The sequence below is a fragment of the Neofelis nebulosa genome, chromosome 3 (genome assembly GCF_028018385.1).
Source record: "Neofelis nebulosa isolate mNeoNeb1 chromosome 3, mNeoNeb1.pri, whole genome shotgun sequence".
NCBI classification, from domain to species: domain Eukaryota; kingdom Metazoa; phylum Chordata; class Mammalia; order Carnivora; family Felidae; genus Neofelis; species Neofelis nebulosa.
Window position 1 is genome coordinate 28704710 of NC_080784.1, and position 13044 is coordinate 28717753.

Consider the following 13044-nt stretch of genomic DNA (forward strand, 5'->3'; position numbering starts at 1 on the left):
CCCTTTTTTTTCTCTAATCTGTCAAACCACTTTCAACACCCAGACCAAAACATACCTAGAATCTAGCATCATCTATTCAATTTTTGTGTGTGGGTGTGCTTTTAATTCTTAATTTTAATATTTTTAAAAATTTTTTTTAACGTTTTTATTTATTTTTGAGACAGAGAGAGACAGAGCATGAACGGGGAGGGGCAGAGAAAGAGGGAGACAGAATCGGAAGCAGGCTCCAGGCTCTGAGCCGTCAGCCCAGAGCCTGACGCAGGGCTCGAACTCACGGACCGCGAGATCGTGACCTGGCTGAAGTCGGACGCCTAACCGACTGAGCCACCCAGGCGCCCCTTTTAATATTTTTTAATTTTAATTTTTTTTTTAATTTCAATTTTTCGGGGCACCTGGGTGGCTCAGTTGGTTAGGCGACAGACTTCAGCTCAGGTCATGATCTCACAGTTTGTGAGTTCGAGCCCCGCATTGGGTTCTGTGCTAACCACTCAGAGCCTGGAGCCTGCTTCGGATTCTGTGTCTCCCTCTCTCTCTGCCCCCTGCCCTGCTCACACTCTGTGTCTCTCTGTCTCTCAATAATAAATAAATGTTAAAAATATTAATTTGAATTTTTCTACTCATTAATTCCTTTTCTCCATTCAAAATGACAAAACAAAGGAATTCACCCCAAAAGAAAGACCACGAAGAAACGACAGCCAGGGATTTAACCAACAGATACAAGCTAGGTGTCTGAACTAGAATTTAAAATAATGATAATAAGAATACTAGCTGGAGTCAAAAATAGAATCCCTTTCTGCAGAGATAAAAGAAGTAAAAAATAGCCAGAATGAAATAAAAAATGCTATGACTGAGCTGCAATCACGGATAGATGCTGCGGCAGCAAGGATGGATGAGGCAGAACAGAGAATCAGTGAAATAGAGGACAAACTTATAGAGAATAATGAAGCAGAAAAAAAGAGGAAGATTAAGGCAAAAGAGCACGATTTAAGACTAAGAGAAATCAGTGACTCTAAAAAGGAACAACATCAGAATCATCGAGGTCCCAGAAGAGGAAGAGAGAGAAGTAGGGGTAGAAGGGTTATGTGAGCAAATCATAGCAGAAAACTTTCCTAACCTGGGGAAAGACACAGACATCAAAATCCAGGAAGTACAGAGGACCCCCCATTAGATTCAACAAAAACTGACCATCAACAAGGCATATCATAGTCAAATTCACAAAATACTTAGTCAAGGAGAGAATCATGAAAGCAGCAAGGGAAAAAAAGTCCTTAACCTACAAGGGAAGATAGATCAGGTTTGCAGCAGACCTATCCACAGAAACTTGGCAGGCCAGAAAGGAGTGGCAGGATATATTCAATGTGCTGAATCAGAAAAATATGCAGCCAAGAATTCTTTATCCAGCAGGCCTGTCATTCAAAATAGGAGAGATAAAAAGTTTCCCAGACAAACAAAAATTAAAGGAGTATGTGACCACTAAACCAGCCCTGCAAGAAATTTTAAAGGGGACTCTCTGAGGGGAGAAAAGATGAAAATATATATACCAAAAACAACAAAGATTAGAAAGGACCAGAGAACACCACCAGAACTCCAACTCTACAAGCATCATAATGGCAATAAATTCATATCTTTCAGTACTCACTCTAAACGTCAATGGACTCAATGCTACAATCAAAAGACATGGGGTAAAAGAATGGATAAGAAAACAAGATGCATCTATATGCTGTTTACAAGAGACCCACTTTAGACCTAAAGACACCTTCAGATTGGAAATAAGGGGATGGAGAACCATGTATCATGCTAATGGTCAACAGAGGAAAGCTGGAGTAGCTTTCTCATACTTACATCACACAATCTAGACTTTAAAATAAAGACTATCAAGAGATGCAGAAGGGCATTATATCATAATCAAGGGTCTATCCACCAAGAAGACCTAACAATTGTAAACATTTATGCGCCAAGTGTGGGAGCACCCAAATATATAAATCAATTAATCACAAACATAAAGAAACTCATTGATTGTAATACCATAATAGTAGGAGACTTCAACACCCCATTCACATCAATGGACAGATCATCTAATCAAAAAATCAACAAGGAAACAATGGCTTTGAATGACACACTGGACCAGATGGACTTCACAGATATATTCAGAACACTTCATCCTAAAGCGGCAGAATATACATTCTTCTCCAATGCACAAGGAACATTCTCCAGAATAGACCATATACTGGGAAACAAATCAGCCCTCAGCAAGTACAAAAAGATTGAGATCATACCGTGCATATTTTCAGACCACAACGCTATGAAACTCGAAATCAACCACAAGAAAAAATTTGGAAAGGTAACAAATACTTGGAGACTGAAGCACATCCTACTGAAGAATGAATGGGCTAACCAAGCAATTAAAGAGGAAAATAAAAAGTATATGAAAGTCAATGAAAATGATAACACCACAACACAAAACCTCTGGGACACAGCAAAGGCAGTCATAAGAGGAAAGTATATAGCAATCCAGGCCTTCCTAAAGAAGGAAGAAAGATCTCAGATACACAACCTAACCTTACGCCTTAAGGAGCCAGAAAAAGAACAGCAAATAAAACCCAAAACCAGCAGAAGACAGGAAATGATAAGGATTAGAGCAGAAATTAATGCTATTGAAACAAAAAAAAACAGTAGAACAGATCAATGAAACCAGAAGCTGGTTCTTTGGAAGAATTAACAAAATTGATAAACCACTAGCCAGTTTAATCAAAAAGAAAAAGGAAAGGACCCAAAGAAATAAAATCAAGAATGAAAGAGGAGAGATCACAACCAACACAGCAGAAATAAAAACAATACTAAGAGAATATTATGAGCAATTATATGCCAATAAAATGGGCAATCTGGAAGAAATGGACAAATTCTGAGAAACATATACACTACCAAAACTGAAGCAGGAAGAAACAAAATTTGAACAGACTGATCACCAGTAAGGAAATCGAATTAGTAATCAAAAATCTGCCAAAAAACAAGAGTCCAGGGACAGATGGCTTTCCAGGGGAATTCTACCAAACATTTAAGAAAGAGTTAACACTTATTCTCTTGAAACTGTTCCAAAAAATAGAAACGGAAGGAAAACTTCCAAACTCTTTCTATGAAGCCAGCATTACCTTGATCCCAAAACCAGACAGAAACCCCACTAAAAAGGAGAACTATAGACCAATTTCCCTGATGAACATGGGTGCAAAAATCCTCAACAACATATTAGCCAACCAGATCCAACAATACATTAAAAAAATTATTCACCACGACCAAGCGGGATTTATACCTGGGATGCAGGGCTGGTTCAATATCTGCAAAATAACTAAAGGACAACAACTAAAAGAAAGGACAAGAATGATACGATCCTCTCAATAGATGCAGAGAAAGCATTTGACAAAATACAGCATCCTTTCTTGATAAAAACCCTCAAGAAAGTAGGGATAGAAGGAGCATACCTCAAGATCATAAAAGCCATATATGAACGACCCCACACTAATATCATCTTCAATGGGGAAAAACTGAGAGCTTTCCCCCTAAGGTCAGGAACGAGACAGGGATGTCCACTCTCACCACTGTTATTCAACAGTATTGGAAGTCTTAGCCTCTGCAATCAGACAACACAAAGAAATAAAAGGCATCCAAATTGGCCAGGAGGAGGTCACACTTTCACTCTTCGCAGATGACAAGATACTTTATATGGAAAACCTAAAAGATTCCACAAAAAAACTGCTGGAAATGATTCATGAATTCAGCAACTTTTCAGGGTATAAAATCAACGCACAGAAATCGGTTGCATTTCTATACACCAACAATGAAGTGACAGAAAGAGAAATCAAGGAATCGATCCCATTTACAGTTGCCAATAATTTGGATGTAAATTTAAATAAATAAATAAATAAACAAACAAACAAATACGACCCCAAGATCAAAAGTCATATGCTCTTCTGATTGAGGCAGCCAGGTGCCCCAATTTCAGACTTTCTGAAATCAAGATGAAAGTTAAAGGTAATAGGGGCGCCTGGGTGGCGCAGTCGGTTAAGCGTCCGACTTCAGCCAGGTCACGATCACGCGGTCCGTGAGTTCGAGCCCCGCGTCAGGCTCTGGGCTGATGGCTCGGAGCCTGGAGCCTGTTTCCGATTCTGTGTCTCCCTCTCTCTCTGCCCCCTCCCCCGTTCATGCTATGTCTCTCTCTGTCCCAAAAATAAATAAAAAACGTTGAAAAAAAAATTAAAAAAAAAAAAAGAAAGAAAGTTAAAGGTAATAGAAATTGAATGCATAACTTCTACTTAGCTAAGAAGGAAAATTTTCTAATAAGTTAGAAAATGATACATGCCATTAGGAAACATGGAACAAGGTAAGGAAGATGCAAAATCCTAGACCAAAAATAGGGATGTAGAAATTTTATTTTTTTATTAACTTGTTTTATTTATTTAATTTTTTTTAACTTACATCCAAATTAGTTAGCATATAGAGCAACAGTGATTTCAGGAGTAGATTCCTTAATGCCCCTTACCCATTTAGCCCATCCCCCTCCCACAATCCCTCCAGTAACCCTCAGTTTGTTCTCCATATTTATGAGTGTCTTATGTTTTGTCCCCCTCCCTGTTTTTATATTATTTTTGTTTCCCTTCCCTTATGTTCATCTGTTTTGTCTCTTAAAGTCTTCATATGAGTGAAGTCATATGATATTTGTCTTTCTCTGACTCATTTCACTTAGCATAATACCCTCCAGTTCCATCCACGTAGTTGCAAATGGCAAGATTTCATTCGTTTTGATAGCCGAGTAATACTCCATTGTATATGTATACCACATCTTCTTTATCCATTCATCCATCGATGGACATTTGGGCTCTTTCCATACTTTGGCTATTGTTGATAGTGCTGCTATAAACATGGGGGGTGCGTGTGTACCTTCGAAACAGCACATCCGTATCCTGTGGATAAATGCCTAGTAGTGCAATTTCTGGGTCGTAGGGTAGTTCTATTTTTAGTTTTTTGAGGAATCTCCATACTGTTTTCCAGAGTGGCTGCACCAGCAGAAATTTTATTTTTTTTTTAATGTTTATTTATATTTGAGGGGGAGCACAAGCAGGGGAGGGGAAGAGAGAAAGAGGAAGACACAGAATCTGAGCTGTCAGTGCAGAGCCCAAGGTGGGGCTTGAACCCACAAACTGATATCATGACCTGAGCTGGAGTCAAACCCACTGAGCCACCCAAGGCACTCCAGGATGTGCAAATTTTAAAGAGAGCAGTTTGGCTTTATTATTACTGATCACCAAATATACTTGGTCTTTCATTTCCAGCCTATGCTAGGATTGTACTTTCCTACCATATTAACATTAAGTGTAGCCACGTGATTCACTTTGGCCAATGAAGAGCAAAAATGGCACGTGGCATTTCTAAACGGAAGCTCTAAGAACAGTGTGTGAGTCCCCACGCGCCCTTCCATATGCTGCATTTGCAGAACATGCCAAGTGGAAGCTTATCAGCCAGAATCCCTGAGTAACTGTAACGAGCAGAAGCCCTCCCAACCTGCATAAGACGCTTAGTGTTAGCTATGTGTTGATTAAGCAAGTAAGATTCTGGGGTTGTTTGTCACAGCAGAACAGCCTAGCCTGACTGATACAAGTAGTTAGCATAGGCCTCATTGAGGTGGCAAAGAATGGTAGCTTAAACCTGCGTGGCAATAGTGGAAAAGATGAAAAATCATCAGAATCGGGATATATTTTTACACAGAGAAAAGAGTTAAGTCCTATATAAGTGAAAATGTGAGACCAAATGACAGCAGACCGCATTGGTTCTAACAGTACGTCAGAGAGATGTATGAAAAACAGCTCTAATATAAGCAACCCTTATATTCTGGTAACAGTCTGGGAGGAAATAAATTATCTAATAGGTCTATAACAGCATAAACAACCCGCTAAATATTACAAGTAAGAGAAACAAACTAAAAAAGATTTCACTGCCCACTATACTTTGATTAATGGAGCATTATTGCCCTCTAGTGATGAAAGAAAAAAATGAATTTTAGAAAAAGCCAGAAAGTGGCAACCAATGTCGATGAGAAATACACATTTTGAAATTATGGGATCTCTTTGTTGCCATGACAGGCTACTTTATAACAACTTTTTTGATTAGGAGACACCTTGAGCAACTCTGTCTTAGGGAAGATAAAATCTGGTATTGCTTTGCAAAGCTCTCCATAATTTTCCAGAAAGCAAGAATCCTGAAACCCTTTGATTGGTTAAAGTACCAGGACTAGTGAGTGTAAGTATACAAATTAGTAGTATTTGTAGTGACATCCACGACACAAATGTTGTCTTGTCTTCCATTTTAAAAAAAAAGATTATGAAGTTTAATGAATCTAACTAGAAATTCCTGAATTTAGTTTTTGGGTTTTGTTTTTTTAAGTCAATTGCGTAAGTGCAGAATCATGGCAAATCTCTTGCCTGCAGTTCATGTGAAACAGAATGGCATTTTTTCTTATCCTTTCCATAAGCTGAATATGAAGTAGCAGAGAGATGTAGCTACCAAAAAGGCTACAATAATAAAATGTGCATTCACATCAAGGAAGTAATATACCCCCTGAACTTTGTGCATGATTTATTTAATCCACTTGAGGAACAGATATGGTCGCATCTCTTATTTTTTCCTAATTCAGCTGGGCCAGAAACTCAATATTTTAGATTTTTTAAAGTAATCTCAATGCCCATAGTGGAGTTCAAACTCACGACCCCGAGATCAAGAGTCACATGCTCTACCGACTGAGTCAGCCAGGTGCCCCTCTGATATTTTAGATTAGCTGGAGGCATAATACCTTTTAAGAGACCTCGTTTCTTCCCTCCAACCCCACTTATTCAAGAATCCCAAGGACATTGTCCAGAGTGGCTGAACGTATTTCTTAAATGCTTCTGGAGAGCAATCTGGAGAATCTGATCCATACACCAGCTGCCCAGATTATCAGCTACTGTTATTGCCACATTCTGAAAACCGTCCAGTCTGACGTATCCTTTTCAGTCCCTATTCCTGTGGAGGCCAAAGTGGTGCACTACTCCTAGACTTCCCAGTTTACAGCTCTCTGGTTTAGACCCACACCTTTAGTCATTCATTCCAAAGTACACTCATTGTGTCCTGTTGTAAGATCTGGGCAATTCTAGCTCCAGATATAGCCACTAAGTTAATTCAGAACCAGATTTCCCCCAAGACCATCTAGAATTTCATAGTAAGCCAGAATCCCCAGTCTAAATTCATTCTTCTCTACCTCGGTAATAAGACCTATCTCTAATCATCTAGGAGGTACAATTTGTGAGGAATTCCAAAAGAGAGGGGCAAAAATATTGCTACATTATTTTTCAATCGTCACCTTGGTCTCCAAGAAAATTAGTTCCTCTTTTTTTTTTTTTTTAATTTTTTTTTTCCCAACGTTTTTTATTTATTTTTGGGACAGAGAGAGACAGAGCATGGACGGGGGAGGGGCAGAGAGAGGGAGACACAGAATCGGAAACAGGCTCCAGGCTCCGAGCCATCAGCCCAGAGCCTGACGCGGGGCTCGAACTCACGGACCGCGAGATCGTGACCTGGCTGAAGTCGGACGCTTAACCGACTGCGCCACCCAGGCGCCCCGAAAATTAGTTCCTCTTAAGCAACCTTTGGTCTCTACATATTAAGAAATATTAAAGGAAGTAGCCTTCATCAAGCCACTTTTTGAAGTCCTATTATCTGCTTCCTCAAGAGCAATGGCCTGCCTACTTACCCTATATTTATCTACTTAAGAAGCCACGAAGAGAATCCTAGAACAAAGAAGATCTGCTTCAGAGTGACTCACTTTATCCACCCATGCAGAAAGACGGAAAGCCATGTTTAAATAGCAGCTCCTCGGGCGCCTGGGTGGCTCAGTCGGTTAAGCATCTGACTTTGGCTCAGGTCATGATCTCGCGGTCCGTGAGTTCGAGCCCCACATCAGGCTCTGTGCTGACAGCTCAGAGCCTGGAGCCTGTTTCAGATTCTGTGTCTCCCTCTCTTTCTGACCCTGCCCCGTTCATGCTGTCTCTCCCTGTCTCAAAAATAAATAAATGTTAAAAAAAAAATTAAAAAAAAAATAAATAGGAGCTCCTCTTATACCCAATTCCTAAGTTCAGTCTGGAGCCCGCATTTAAGCATGGATAGTAACACTCTAGAAACATGTCTTACAAATCTAAACATATACATATGTATGTATGTATGTGTAAATATATATATATATATTATATATATATTATGTTATGTATATATATAATATATATATGATCTAAACTACAATAACAAGTGATTCTGTTGTTTGAGTGGGGGTCCACCCTCTCTTTACAGAGTGACAGTTAAACATTTTGCTAAAGATATCTCTGTATGTTCATTATTGCTTTGTTGAAAATAGAAAAAAATTTTAAGACATGGTAAACATTTAAAAATAAAGGAATGGACAGAGGCATCTGGGTGGCTCAGTCGGCTGGGCATCCGACTTCAGCTCAGGTCATGATCTCCCAGTCCGTGGGTTAAAGTCCCACATTGGGCTCTGTGGTGACAGCTCAGAGCCTGGAGACTGCTCAGATTCTGTGTCTCCCGCTCTCTCTGCTCCCCACCCCTGCTCATGCTCTATCTCTCCTTCAAAAATAAAGAAACATGAAAAAAAATAAAAATAAAAATAAAGGAATGAACAGATTAAATTATGCTATATCCATATGATGGAATACCATGCAGCTGTTAAAAGAAAATAGATCTATTATTTAAGGGGGAAAATTGTTGGTGTCATGTATTATTTCTAGAACAATAACAGAACCCAGCTTACTTCTGAGTAGAGAGGCCACATTGACAGGACCGGAGGGGAGGAAGGGCAGATGCAGACTTCTTTTCCTTTTCTCTTTATATCCTTCTAAACTGAATGTTTTACAAAGAATTTGTATTACTTTTATTTCTTTTTTTTTTTTAAGAGAGAGAGAACAGGGGAAGGGCAGAGGGAGAGAGAGAGAGAGAGAGAGAGAGAGAGAGAGAGAGAGAGAATCTTAAGCAAGCTCCATGCTCTGCGCACAGTCCTATATGTGGTTCAATCCCGTGACCCTGGGATCATGACCTGAGATAAAATCAAGAGTCAGACACTCAACCAACTGAGCCCTCCAGGTGCCTCTACTTTTTGTTTCTATATATATATATATATATATATATATATATATATAGTATTATATATTTATCATATGTATAAATATAATAAAATATATTATTTATTTATTTATTATATTATATATGTATATATAATATATATAATATTATATGTATATGTGTCTATACTATATATATGTATATATACTATATATATTCTATATACATATATATAGTATATATATATACACAATGATTATAGTCTAAAATTATTCAGTGCAAATTAATTTAATCTAAACAAATATAAATTTATTTAAATAATTTAGCTTAGGGGCACCTGGGTGGCTCAGTTAAGTGACTGACTCAATTTTGGCTCGGGTCATGATCTCACAGTTGTGGGATCATGCCCTGTGTTGGGCTCCATACAGACTATGGATTCTCTCTCTCCCTCTCCCTCTGTCCCTCCCCAGCTGGCTCCCTCTCTCTGTCTCTCTCTCAAAAAAATAAAAATAGGGGCACCTGGGTGGCTCAGTCAGTTAAGCAGCCGACTTCAGCTCAGGTCATGATCTCACAATTCCTGAGTTCAAGCCCCGCATGGGGCTCTCTGCTGTCAGCAAGGAGCCCACTTTGCGTCCTCTGTCTCCCCCTCTCTCTGTCCCTCCCCAGCTCATGCACTCTCTTTCTCTCTCTCTCTCCCAAAAATAAACCTTAAAAATAATAATAAATTTTTAAAATTTTAAATAAAATAAAGTGAATAATTTAGCTTAATAAGCATTCTTAATAGTGAATGCTTTAAGGTCAAGAGAAAAAGTGTTGTCTTTTCTCCTCTGGTATTACAAGAAAACTAGAAAAGACTGTGCTGGGGGAAAAAATATTATCAGACCTAGAATGATGACCACATGGCAGAGGAACCTAAAAATTAGGTAAAGTAAAACATAATTGAACGTGTTTGGGATTTACCTTGGTCAAAGATAGAGCTGTCTTCAGATATGTAAAGTAGGGGGAGTCCACTTCCCAGTAATTGAGCAATAGACGATTTGGAGCAATCTTATCACGCAGGGAAACTAGCAATGCTGAACAAAATATGAAAAGACATTTGCCTGAAGGCATCATTGAGCTAATAAGATCATGGGGATGTACTACTTCTGGATCCAGGAGAGGACAGAGGCCTCTATTAGTTCCATTGTTGCCCTTCATGCACTATAAAACGAGTTCCTTAGAAACAACGCAGGGTGGACTGCTGTGATATTTAATACAGCGTTCTGTAAGCCCACGTATTGTGGTTTTTCCAAGAAGCATTTTGAGTGGCAAAGGCGAGCCCAAACCCAGAGTAAATGCCTATTCCAATGACAACAAACCATGACAGGTGGTCTAATGTAATCAATAGGCCACCAGGTGGCTGGCTGGTCCCCCAGGAAACGGTACCATATCCAGAGCTCAGTGCTGGTCTCTGCTTTTGGAGAGCGGGCACTCAGCAGCGGCTGTAGCCAGATGAATTTTGGTGAGCGAAAGCCTCTGTCACTAAGTCTGTACATACCCTTCACCCCCACCACCATTTTGTTCATAAACCATTTGAGCAAGAATAAGGCTTGCTGAAGAAAGAGGCTGAGTAATACCCACAGAAAATGTCGTGTAAGAGCCTCCACTGCCCAGGTTGCTCTTTTGTGAACATTTGTATTAGACCAAAAAAATGCTTTGTGTGTGTGTACGTGTAGGTGTGTCTGTCTGTCTGTTCAGAAAGGACCATCCACCATCGAGCTAATTCTCTGAACTTCTGAGTTCCATGAACTGGCCCTTTGCAGCCATTCAGGAAGCCATATTCCATACCTAGCAGTAATGGGCTTCATTCCCGTCTCAAAGTGGAATCACCTGCTGTGGGTGAGACACCAACCAAGTAAAAGAGGACAGGAGAGCAAATCTGAGAAAGTTCACAAGATGGTACTAATCCAGGGATCTGGGAGCTCTGGTGCCTGAGGAAGGAATGCTTCCACCAGGAAACACTATCGTGGTAAATTGGATACCTGGAGCTGAACTCTGGCCAGTTTGGACTCCTTATGCTACTGAACAAACAGGCAAAGGAAATGATCACTATATTGACTTGGGTAATTCATCCAAACTCCCAAGGAAAAATTGGGTTGCCGCTACTCAGTGATGACAAGGGGCACTGAACCTCTTTGTACTCTTTACTCAAAAGTTCTTCAGCCCTAGGAGTGCAACAGTCCAATTGTTACTTACCCTGTTGTGTTATACCACTCTTGTGGTTTCCCTACATTTGTCCACAACTTTGTAAATAATCCCTTTATTAAATCCACCTATTTCCTGCTAGGATTCTATCTACTATTCTAGGCACTGAAGATATAGCCATGAACAAAACAGGAATATCCCCCCAAAATAACTCCTGCTCTCATACAGCCAAAAATCAAATGAGAGAGACCAACCAACAGCTGTGCCCACCAATGGACCTCCAGAAATTTCACTGTCAGATTTATTTCCCACCCTCTGACACCCACATCTCTTACTAAAACGTCTAGAATCATTGCGACTTCTTACTTACCAGGTCCAATCAGTGTAATATCATCATTCTCGTGGACTAATGTGGTGTCTTGTGGAAGGGAAAGGTTTATGACATGGGGCTGGAGAGTTGATATACTTTGGAGGTAGGACAGTGGAAGTGTCTTGCTGGCCATGCAAATTGCTTCTGGTGGTCACTATCAAGGTATCAAGGAAAAGTATTTGCCAGATCAAGTGCTGCATATTAGGTACCAGGAAATGTATTAATGTACTCAAGTAATGAAAGCACATCTGAAAAACAGAGAGGGAGGCAAACCATAAGAGACTCTTAAATACAGAGAACAAGCTGAGGGTTGCTGGAGGGGAGTTGGGTGGGGGATGGGCTAAATGGGTGATGGGTACTAAGGAGGGCACTTGTTGGGATGAGCACTGGGTGTTATATGTAAGGGACGAATCACTAAATTCTACTCCTGAAACCATTATTACACTATATGTTAACTAACTTGGATTTAAACATAATTAAAAAAACAAAAAACAAAAAACCACACATCTGAAACAGCAGTTGCAACTGGAGTCACCACCTAATTAAAAATATGATAGTTCACTATTATTCTCCAAGAGCCATCTGTTTTCTGCACAGGCCAGTATGAGAGTTGAATAGGAATGGGATAGGAATTCCCAGCCCTGAATCCTTCAAGCCCTTGATGGTGGTACTAAGCTCTGCAGTCCATCCAGAAATGTGGTTTTTCTTTGGTTTACTTTTCTTTTTTCTTTTTTTTTTCCTTAAACAATAGGAATTTGTCTCATAGTTCTATAGTTCTAAAGTCTACAAGCCTGAGATCAAGGTATGGGCAGGGCCATGCCCCCTCCGAAGGCACCAGAGAAGAATCAGTCCCAGGCCTCTCTCCTGGCTTCTGGTGCTTTGCTGGCAATCTCTGGTGTTCCTTGGCTTATGGCACCATAACTGCGGTCATCACATGGCATTCTTCCCGTGTATACAACACTGTGCCCAACTTTCTCCTTTTTATAATGACACAAGTCATATTGGACTAGAGGCTCACCTAATCCAGTATAACCTCATCTTAATTTAACTAATTACATCTGCAACAACCCTATTTCCAATTAAGGCCACGTTCTGAGGTACTGGGGGTTAGGGTTTCAATAAATGAAATTTGGGGAAACACAATTCAACTCATAACACACATCAGACTCATTATTCTACGGGCTTTCTGTGCCCATTTCATTTCCTCATTTCCACTCTATTCCTAGCCACTGGCATTTCTAACTTAGATGTTTTTTTCCTTCCAGGAGGGGTCCCCACACATCCTCTTGGCCCCTTTAATCCAGTGTCCGTATTGCAGCCACCACCGGTTTTCCATTTTG